Consider the following 8,233-nt stretch of genomic DNA (forward strand, 5'->3'; position numbering starts at 1 on the left):
TCCTGACATGGCGGGGCTCCTGGGAGTTTCCTCGGCTTCCCACCTGCCTCACCAATTGTTGGGCTGCACCCCGCAGGCCTGCAAGGCTTGCAACTTCTCAGCCTCAGAACCAAAGAGCGAGCCCGCAGACAGTGACAGAGAAGTCAACAGCGTACTACATGGGAGATCTTACCAGTCCGAAGTAAAGGGTCCTGGAGCAATACTCCACCGCGTTCGGCCAACAGCAAGCAGGACGTGGCAACAACCCATACTGCTCTGGGGAGAAGGAGGCTACCATTTATAGGGGGAATCGATGTCAGATTGGCTCATCCGTTACCAAGGAAACCAGCGGGTGGGGCAGGGGGCAAGCCTGTATGCAGTTACTGATTAAGCCCTATGATTAACGGGATTGGATAGTCATGTGAGCGAAGCAGGGAATGGTCAAGCGGGGGATGTAAAGAGCAAGAGAACAGCCACCTTGCGTGGCCTGAGCGTACACTCCACCCGTACGGCATTCTATCCAAGCTTTACAATCTTGTCCCCCCCTCTCCCGCGATATCCCTGGGGTCAGGCAGTTAGAGGGTCACTGCAACCAAATCCCACAAATGCACTACAGACACCAGCAGCTAGACAGTATCAAGCGTTAAGATACCTAAGCTAAAAATAGCCATTCACCAAGAGGTGGGCCAACTTGGGAACCAGATGCTAATCGGGTCAATTTCTCACGGAAGTCCGGAGGAACATGACAATGACTTCTCACTATAGACGCAGCAATGAGACTCATTTCACAGCGAGGCCACCTTTGTCGCCCAGACCATGAACAGATTCCCTCTGCTCAGACTAGGGGTGAACCGTAAGGCGTTCAACACACACAGTACGGGGGAGATCACGACCTTTAACATACAAGCAGTGACAGCCTCCTGAGATAACACCACCCTGCCTGTGGCTTTTGTCCTGGCCTGCAGTACCATTCCACCCATCTACCCGCAGTCCCCACAGCCGATTCTGAACACTGCAGACGCCGTGTAACCACAGACCACATGGTTAATAAAAGGGGGCTTAGTTGGGGCCGGGGAGAAGACAGGTGAGATCGTTCAAATCCTATTCCCCACGGGGCAGCAAACCCAAATCACCGGGGACTTACCTGCCACTCCCACGCCGTTTTACAATGTGTTCTCCTGGGGGTAGATCCCGAGGCCAGGGCAAAAGCAAGTTACTGTCCTGATCGATAGTTGGTAATGGTCCTTCGGTGGTCAGTAGTTGAACTCGGATGGTTTTGACTAGTTGTCTCTGGGTTAACATGGCTAAGCCACAGGGATGATTATTCTTGCGATGTTCAGCTAGAGTTCATGGGGCTCGAGATAGCCTCCTCGCCCACACGTGGAGAGCGGGTTTCAGTCTCTATGAAGTAGTCCATTCATCCTTTCATTAGCCTGGCAGCAGTGGGGTCATAAGGCAGGTGGAAATACCAGCATATATCATTTTTCATCAGCCCATTCCTGAACTTCCTGGTCAGTAAAGGGGGTTCCTTGGTCACTCTCGATGTCCATGGGGGTCCCGTATGTTATGCACAGCTGCTCTAGACCCCACACACTGTTTTTCTGCGTTGCTTGACGACTCGGATAGACATTCTGTAATGTCTCCCACCTGCTGTAACACACTGTAGACAGCATGTAGCTGTTCCATCCCACTATATAATGGCTCTGGCCCCTTTCGTAGCTGGGACCAGAAGCCCAAGGGTACTCATTATTTTGCCGTTGCCTCAGGTCCCAACCAAACCCTTCCGGTTAAATAGCCACAACCAGTTTGCAACTCTATCCCTGAGTTAATAACCCTACAGCCTGTGTCTGTAATCGCTTAAAGGTGGTGGGTCAGGGATACACTTGTCTTACGAGGCAAGATGACCCTCAAACGTTTGATACATAGTCCAGGTCATTGCATTTTGTCTGTATTCACCAGCCATCTCTGTGCAGTCAGATGAGCCACGAGCACCGGGCTGCCACTTTGAAAGTGGAAAGACACTCAGACTTTCGGGTCCCACATGCTCGTGGACGGCCACTTTGGGATTTTCCCCTACAGCTTCCCTTCCCCTCCTTATTTCCTGACATGGCGGGGCTCCTGGGAGTTTCCTCGGCTTCCCACCTGCCTCACCAATTGTTGGGCTGCACCCCGCAGGCCTGCAAGGCTTGCAACTTCTCAGCCTCAGAACCAAAGAGCGAGCCCGCAGACAGTGACAGAGAAGTCAACAGCGTACTACATGGTAGATCTTACCAGTCCGAAGTAAAGGGTCCTGGAGCAATACTCCACCGCGTTCGGCCAACAGCAAGCAGGACGTGGCAACAACCCATACTGCTCTGGGGAGAAGGAGGCTACCATTTATAGGGGGAATCGATGTCAGATTGGCTCATCCGTTACCAAGGAAACCAGCGGGTGGGGCAGGGGACAAGCCTGTATGCAGTTACTGATTAAGCCCTATGATTAACGGGATTGGATAGTCATGTGAGCGAAGCAGGGAATGGTCAAGCGGGGGATGTAAAGAGCAAGAGAACAGCCACCTTGCGTGGCCTGAGCGTACACTCCACCCGTACGGCATTCTATCCAAGCTTTACAATCTTGTCCCCCCCTCTCCCGCGATATCCCTGGGGTCAGGCAGTTAGAGGGTCACTGCAACCAAATCCCACAAATGCACTACAGACACCAGCAGCTAGACAGTATCAAGCGTTAAGATACCTAAGCTAAAAATAGCCATTCACCAAGAGGTGGGCCAACTTGGGAACCAGATGCTAATCGGGTCAATTTCTCACGGAAGTCGGGGGGAACATGACAATGACTTCTCACTATAGGCGCAGCAATGAGACTCATTTCACAGCGAGGCCACCCTTGTCGCCCAGACCATGAACAGATTCCCTCTGCTCAGACTAGAGTTGAACCGTAAGGCGTTCAACACACACAGTACGGGGGAGATCACGACCTTTAACATACAAGCAGTGACAGCCTCCTGAGATAACACCACCCCGCCTGGGGCTTTTGTCCTGGCCTGCAGTACCATTCCACCCATCTACCCTCAGTCCCCACAGCCGATTCTGAACACTGCAGACGCCGTGTAACCACAGACCACATGGTTAATAAAAGGGGGCTTAGTTGGGGCCGGGGAGAAGACAGGTGAGATCGTTCAAATCCTATTCCCCACGGGGCAGCAAACCCAAATCACCGGGGACTTACCTGCCACTCCCACGCCGTTTTACAATGTGTTCTCCTGGGGGTAGATCCCGAGGCCAGGGCAAAAGCAAGTTACTGTCCTGATCGATAGTTGGTAATGGTCCTTCGGTGGTCAGTAGTTGAACTCGGATGGTTTTGACTAGTTGTCTCTGGGTTAACATGGCTAAGCCACAGGGATGATTATTCTTGCGATGTTCAGCTAGAGTTCATGGGGCTCGAGATAGCCTCCTCGCCCACACGTGGAGAGCGGGTTTCAGTCTCTATGAAGTAGTCCATTCATCCTTTCATTAGCCTGGCAGCAGTGGGGTCATAAGGCAGGTGGAAATACCAGCATATATCATTTTTCATCAGCCCATTCCTGAACTTCCTGGTCAGTAAAGGGGGTTCCTTGGTCACTCTCGATGTCCATGGGGGTCCCGTATGTTATGCACAGCTGCTCTAGACCCCACACACTGTTTTTCTGCGTTGCTTGACGACTCGGATAGACATTCTGTAATGTCTCCCACCTGCTGTAACACACTGTAGACAGCATGTAGCTGTTCCATCCCACTATATAGTGGCTCTGGCCCCTTTCGTAGCTGGGACCAGAAGCCCAAGGGTACTCATTATTTTGCCGTTGCCTCAGGTCCCAACCAAACCCTTCCGGTTAAATAGCCACAACCAGTTTGCAACTCTATCCCTGAGTTAATAACCCTACAGCCTGTGTCTGTAATCGCTTACAGGTGGTGGGTCAGGGGTACACTTGTCTTACCGGACCAGATAACCCGCAAACGTTTCATACATAGTCCAGGTCATTGCATTTTGTCTGTATTCACCAGCCATCCCCGTGCAGTCAGATGAGCCACGAGCACCGGGCTGCCACTTTGAAAGTGGAAAGACACTCAGACTTTCGGGTCCCACATGCTCGTGGACGGCCACTTTGGGATTTTTCCCCTACAGCTTCCCTTCCCGTCCTTATTTCTTGACACGGCGGGGCTCCTGGGAGTTTCCTCGGCTTCCCAGCTGCCTCACCAATTGTTGGGCTGCACCCCGCAGGCCTGCAAGGCTTGCAACTTCTCAGCCTCAGAACCAAAGAGCGAGCCCGCAGACAGTGACAGAGAAGTCAACAGCGTACTAGATGGGGGATCTTACCAGTCCGAAGTAAAGGGTCCTGGAGCAATACTCCACCGCGTTCGGCCAACAGCAAGCGAGACGTGGCAACCACCCACACTGCTCTGGGGAGAAGGAGGCTACCATTTATATGGGGAATCGATGTCAGATTGGCTCATCCGTTACCAGGGAAACCAGCGGGTGGGGCAGGGGCCAAGCCTGTAGGCAGTTACTGATTAAGCCCTATGATTAACGGGATTGGATAGTCATGTGAGCGAAGCAGGGAATGGTCAAGCGGGGGATGTAAAGAGCAAGAGAACAGCCACCTTGCGTGGCCTGAGCGTACACTCCACCCGTACGGCATTCTATCCAAGCTTTACAATCTTGTCCCCCCCTCTCCCGCGATATCCCTGGGGTCAGGCACGTAGAGGGTCACTGCAACCAAATCCCACAAATGCACTACAGACACCAGCAGCTAGACAGTATCAAGCGTTAAGATACCTATGCTAAAAATAGCCATTCACCAAGAGGTGGGCCAACTTGGGAACCAGATGCTAATCGGGTCAATTTCTCACGGAAGTCGGGGGGAACATGACAATGACTTCTCACTATAGGCGCAGCAATGAGACTCATTTCACAGCGAGGCCACCCTTGTCGCCCAGACCATGAACAGATTCCCTCTGCTCAGACTAGGGGTGAACCGTAAGGCGTTCAACACACACAGTACGGGGGAGATCACGACCTTTAACATACAAGCAGTGACAGCATCCTGAGATAACACCACCCCGCCTGTGGCTTTTGTCCTGGCCTGCAGTACCATTCCACCCATCTACCCGCAGTCCCCACAGCCGATTCTGAACACTGCAGACGCCGTGTAACCACAGACCACATGGTTAATAAAAGGGGGCTTACTTGAGGCCGGGGAGAAGACAGCTGAGATCGTTCAAATCCTATTCCCCACGGGGCAGCAAACCCAAATCACCGGGGACTTACCTGCCACTCCCACGCCGTTTTACAATGTGTTCTCCTGGGGGTAGATACCGTGGCCAGGGCAAAAGCAAGTTACTGTCCTGATCGATAGTTGGTAATGGTCCTTCGGTGGTCAGTAGTTGAACTCAGATGGTTTGGACTAGTTGTCTCTGGGTTAACATGGCTTAGCCACAGGGATGATTACTCTTGCGATGTTCAGCTAGAGTTCATGGGGCTCGAGTTAGCCTCCTCGCCCACACGTGGAGAGCGGGTTTCAGTTTCTATGAAGTAGTCCATTCATCCGTTCATTAGCCTGGCAGCAGTGGGGTCATAAGGCAGGTGGAAATACCAGCATATATCATTTTTCATTAGCCCATTCCTGAACTTCCTGGTCAGTAAAGTGGGTTCCTTGGTCACTCTCGATGTCCATGGGGGTCCCGTATGTTATGCACAGCTGCTCTAGACCCCACACACTGTTTCTCTGCGTTGCTTGACGACTCGGATAGACATTCTGTAATGTCTCCCACCTGCTGTAACACACTGTAGACAGCATGTAGCTGTTCCATCCCACTATATAGTGGCTCTGGCCCCTTTCGTAGCTGGGACCAGAAGCCCAAGGGTACTCATTATTTTGCCGTTGCCTCAGGTCCCAACCAAACCCTTCTGGTTAAATAGCCACAACCAGTTTGCAACTCTATCCCTGAGTTAATAACCCTACAGCCTGTGTCTGTAATCGCTTACAGGTGGTGGGTCAGGGGTACACTTGTCTTACCGGACCAGATAACCCGCAAACGTTTCATACATAGTCCAGGTCATTGCATTTTGTCTGTATTCACCAGCCATCCCCGTGCAGTCAGATGAGCCACGAGCACCGGGCTGCCACTTTGAAAGTGGAAAGACACTCAGACTTTCGGGTCCCACATGCTCGTGGACGGCCACTTTGGGATTTTTCCCCTACAGCTTCCCTTCCCGTCCTTATTTCTTGACACGGCGGGGCTCCTGGGAGTTTCCTCGGCTTCCCAGCTGCCTCACCAATTGTTGGGCTGCACCCCGCAGGCCTGCAAGGCTTGCAACTTCTCAGCCTCAGAACCAAAGAGCGAGCCCGCAGACAGTGACAGAGAAGTCAACAGCGTACTAGATGGGGGATCTTACCAGTCCGAAGTAAAGGGTCCTGGAGCAATACTCCACCGCGTTCGGCCAACAGCAAGCGAGACGTGGCAACCACCCACACTGCTCTGGGGAGAAGGAGGCTACCATTTATATGGGGAATCGATGTCAGATTGGCTCATCCGTTACCAGGGAAACCAGCGGGTGGGGCAGGGGCCAAGCCTGTAGGCAGTTACTGATTAAGCCCTATGATTAACGGGATTGGATAGTCATGTGAGCGAAGCAGGGAATGGTCAAGCGGGGGATGTAAAGAGCAAGAGAACAGCCACCTTGCGTGGCCTGAGCGTACACTCCACCCGTACGGCATTCTATCCAAGCTTTACAATCTTGTCCCCCCCTCTCCCGCGATATCCCTGGGGTCAGGCACGTAGAGGGTCACTGCAACCAAATCCCACAAATGCACTACAGACACCAGCAGCTAGACAGTATCAAGCGTTAAGATACCTATGCTAAAAATAGCCATTCACCAAGAGGTGGGCCAACTTGGGAACCAGATGCTAATCGGGTCAATTTCTCACGGAAGTCGGGGGGAACATGACAATGACTTCTCACTATAGGCGCAGCAATGAGACTCATTTCACAGCGAGGCCACCCTTGTCGCCCAGACCATGAACAGATTCCCTCTGCTCAGACTAGAGTTGAACCGTAAGGCGTTCAACACACACAGTACGGGGGAGATCACGACCTTTAACATACAAGCAGTGACAGCCTCCTGAGATAACACGACCCCGCCTGGGGCTTTTGTCCTGGCCTGCAGTACCATTCCACCCATCTACCCTCAGTCCCCACAGCCGATTCTGAACACTGCAGACGCCGTGTAACCACAGACCACATGGTTAATAAAAGGGGGCTTAGTTGGGGCCGGGGAGAAGACGCGTGAGATCGTTCAAATCCTATTCCCCACGGGGCAGCAAACCCAAATCACCGGGGACTTACCTGCCACTCCCAGGCCGTTTTACAATGTGTTCTCCTGGGGGTAGATCCCGTGGCCAGGGCAAAAGCAAGTTACTGTCCTGATCGATAGTTGGTAATGGTCCTTCGGTGGTCAGTAGTTGAACTCGGATGGTTTTGACTAGTTGTCTCTGGGTTAACATGGCTAAGCCACAGGGATGATTACTCTTGCGATGTTCAGCTAGAGTTCATGGGGCTCGAGTTAGCCTCCTCGCCCACACGTGGAGAGCGGGTTTCAGTCTCTATGAAGTAGTCCATTCATCCTTTCATTAGCCTGGCAGCAATGGGGTCATAAGGCAGGTGGAAATACCAGCATATATCATTTTTCATTAGCCCATTCCTGAACTTCCTGGTCAGTAAAGTGGGTTCCTTGGTCACTCTCGATGTCCATGGGGGTCCCGTATGTTATGGACAGCTGCTCTAGACCCCACACACTGTTTTTCTGCGTTGCTTGACGACTCGGATAGACATTCTGTAATGTCTCCCACCTGCTGTAACACACTGTAGACAGCATGTAGCTGTTCCATCCCACTATATAGTGGCTCTGGCCCCTTTCGTAGCTGGGACCAGAAGCCCAAGGGTACTCATTATTTTGCCGTTGCCTCAGGTCCCAACCAAACCCTTCCGGTTAAATAGCCACAACCAGTTTGCAACTCTATCCCTGAGTTAATAACCCTACAGCCTGTGTCTGTAATCGCTTAAAGGTGGTGGGTCAGGGGTACACTTGTCTTACGAGGCAAGATGACCCTCAAACGTTTGATACATAGTCCAGGTCATTGCATTTTGTCTGTATTCACCAGCCATCTCTGTGCAGTCAGATGAGCCACGAGCACCGGGCTGCCACTTTGAAAGTGGAAAG

At 52.2% G+C, this 8,233-nt stretch overlaps 1 long non-coding RNA gene across 4 annotated transcripts; it reads right to left on the minus strand.

Annotated features, from left to right (window-relative positions):
• Positions 1-6: 6 nt before the first annotated feature.
• LOC149748463 (uncharacterized) lies at positions 7-8,231 on the minus strand. 4 transcript variants are annotated; one of them, XR_016394412.1, is made up of 4 exons: positions 7,360-8,231; positions 3,202-6,491; positions 2,251-2,333; positions 7-1,487 (listed from the first exon to the last, which is right to left on the minus strand). It is a non-coding gene; the product is annotated as an uncharacterized LOC149748463 (long non-coding RNA). The 4 variants fall into 4 exon arrangements; XR_016394414.1 differs by having other exon boundaries at positions 3,202-4,412; positions 5,281-8,231; XR_016394413.1 differs by having other exon boundaries at positions 7-255; positions 1,124-1,487; positions 3,202-8,231.
• Positions 8,232-8,233: the final 2 nt, after the last annotated feature.

The sequence above is a fragment of the Delphinapterus leucas genome, chromosome 9 (genome assembly GCF_059928025.1).
Source record: "Delphinapterus leucas isolate spDelLeu-1000000601 "Yukka" chromosome 9, BTC_Dleu_Yukka2, whole genome shotgun sequence".
In the NCBI taxonomy this organism is placed as follows: Eukaryota; Metazoa; Chordata; class Mammalia; order Artiodactyla; family Monodontidae; genus Delphinapterus; species Delphinapterus leucas.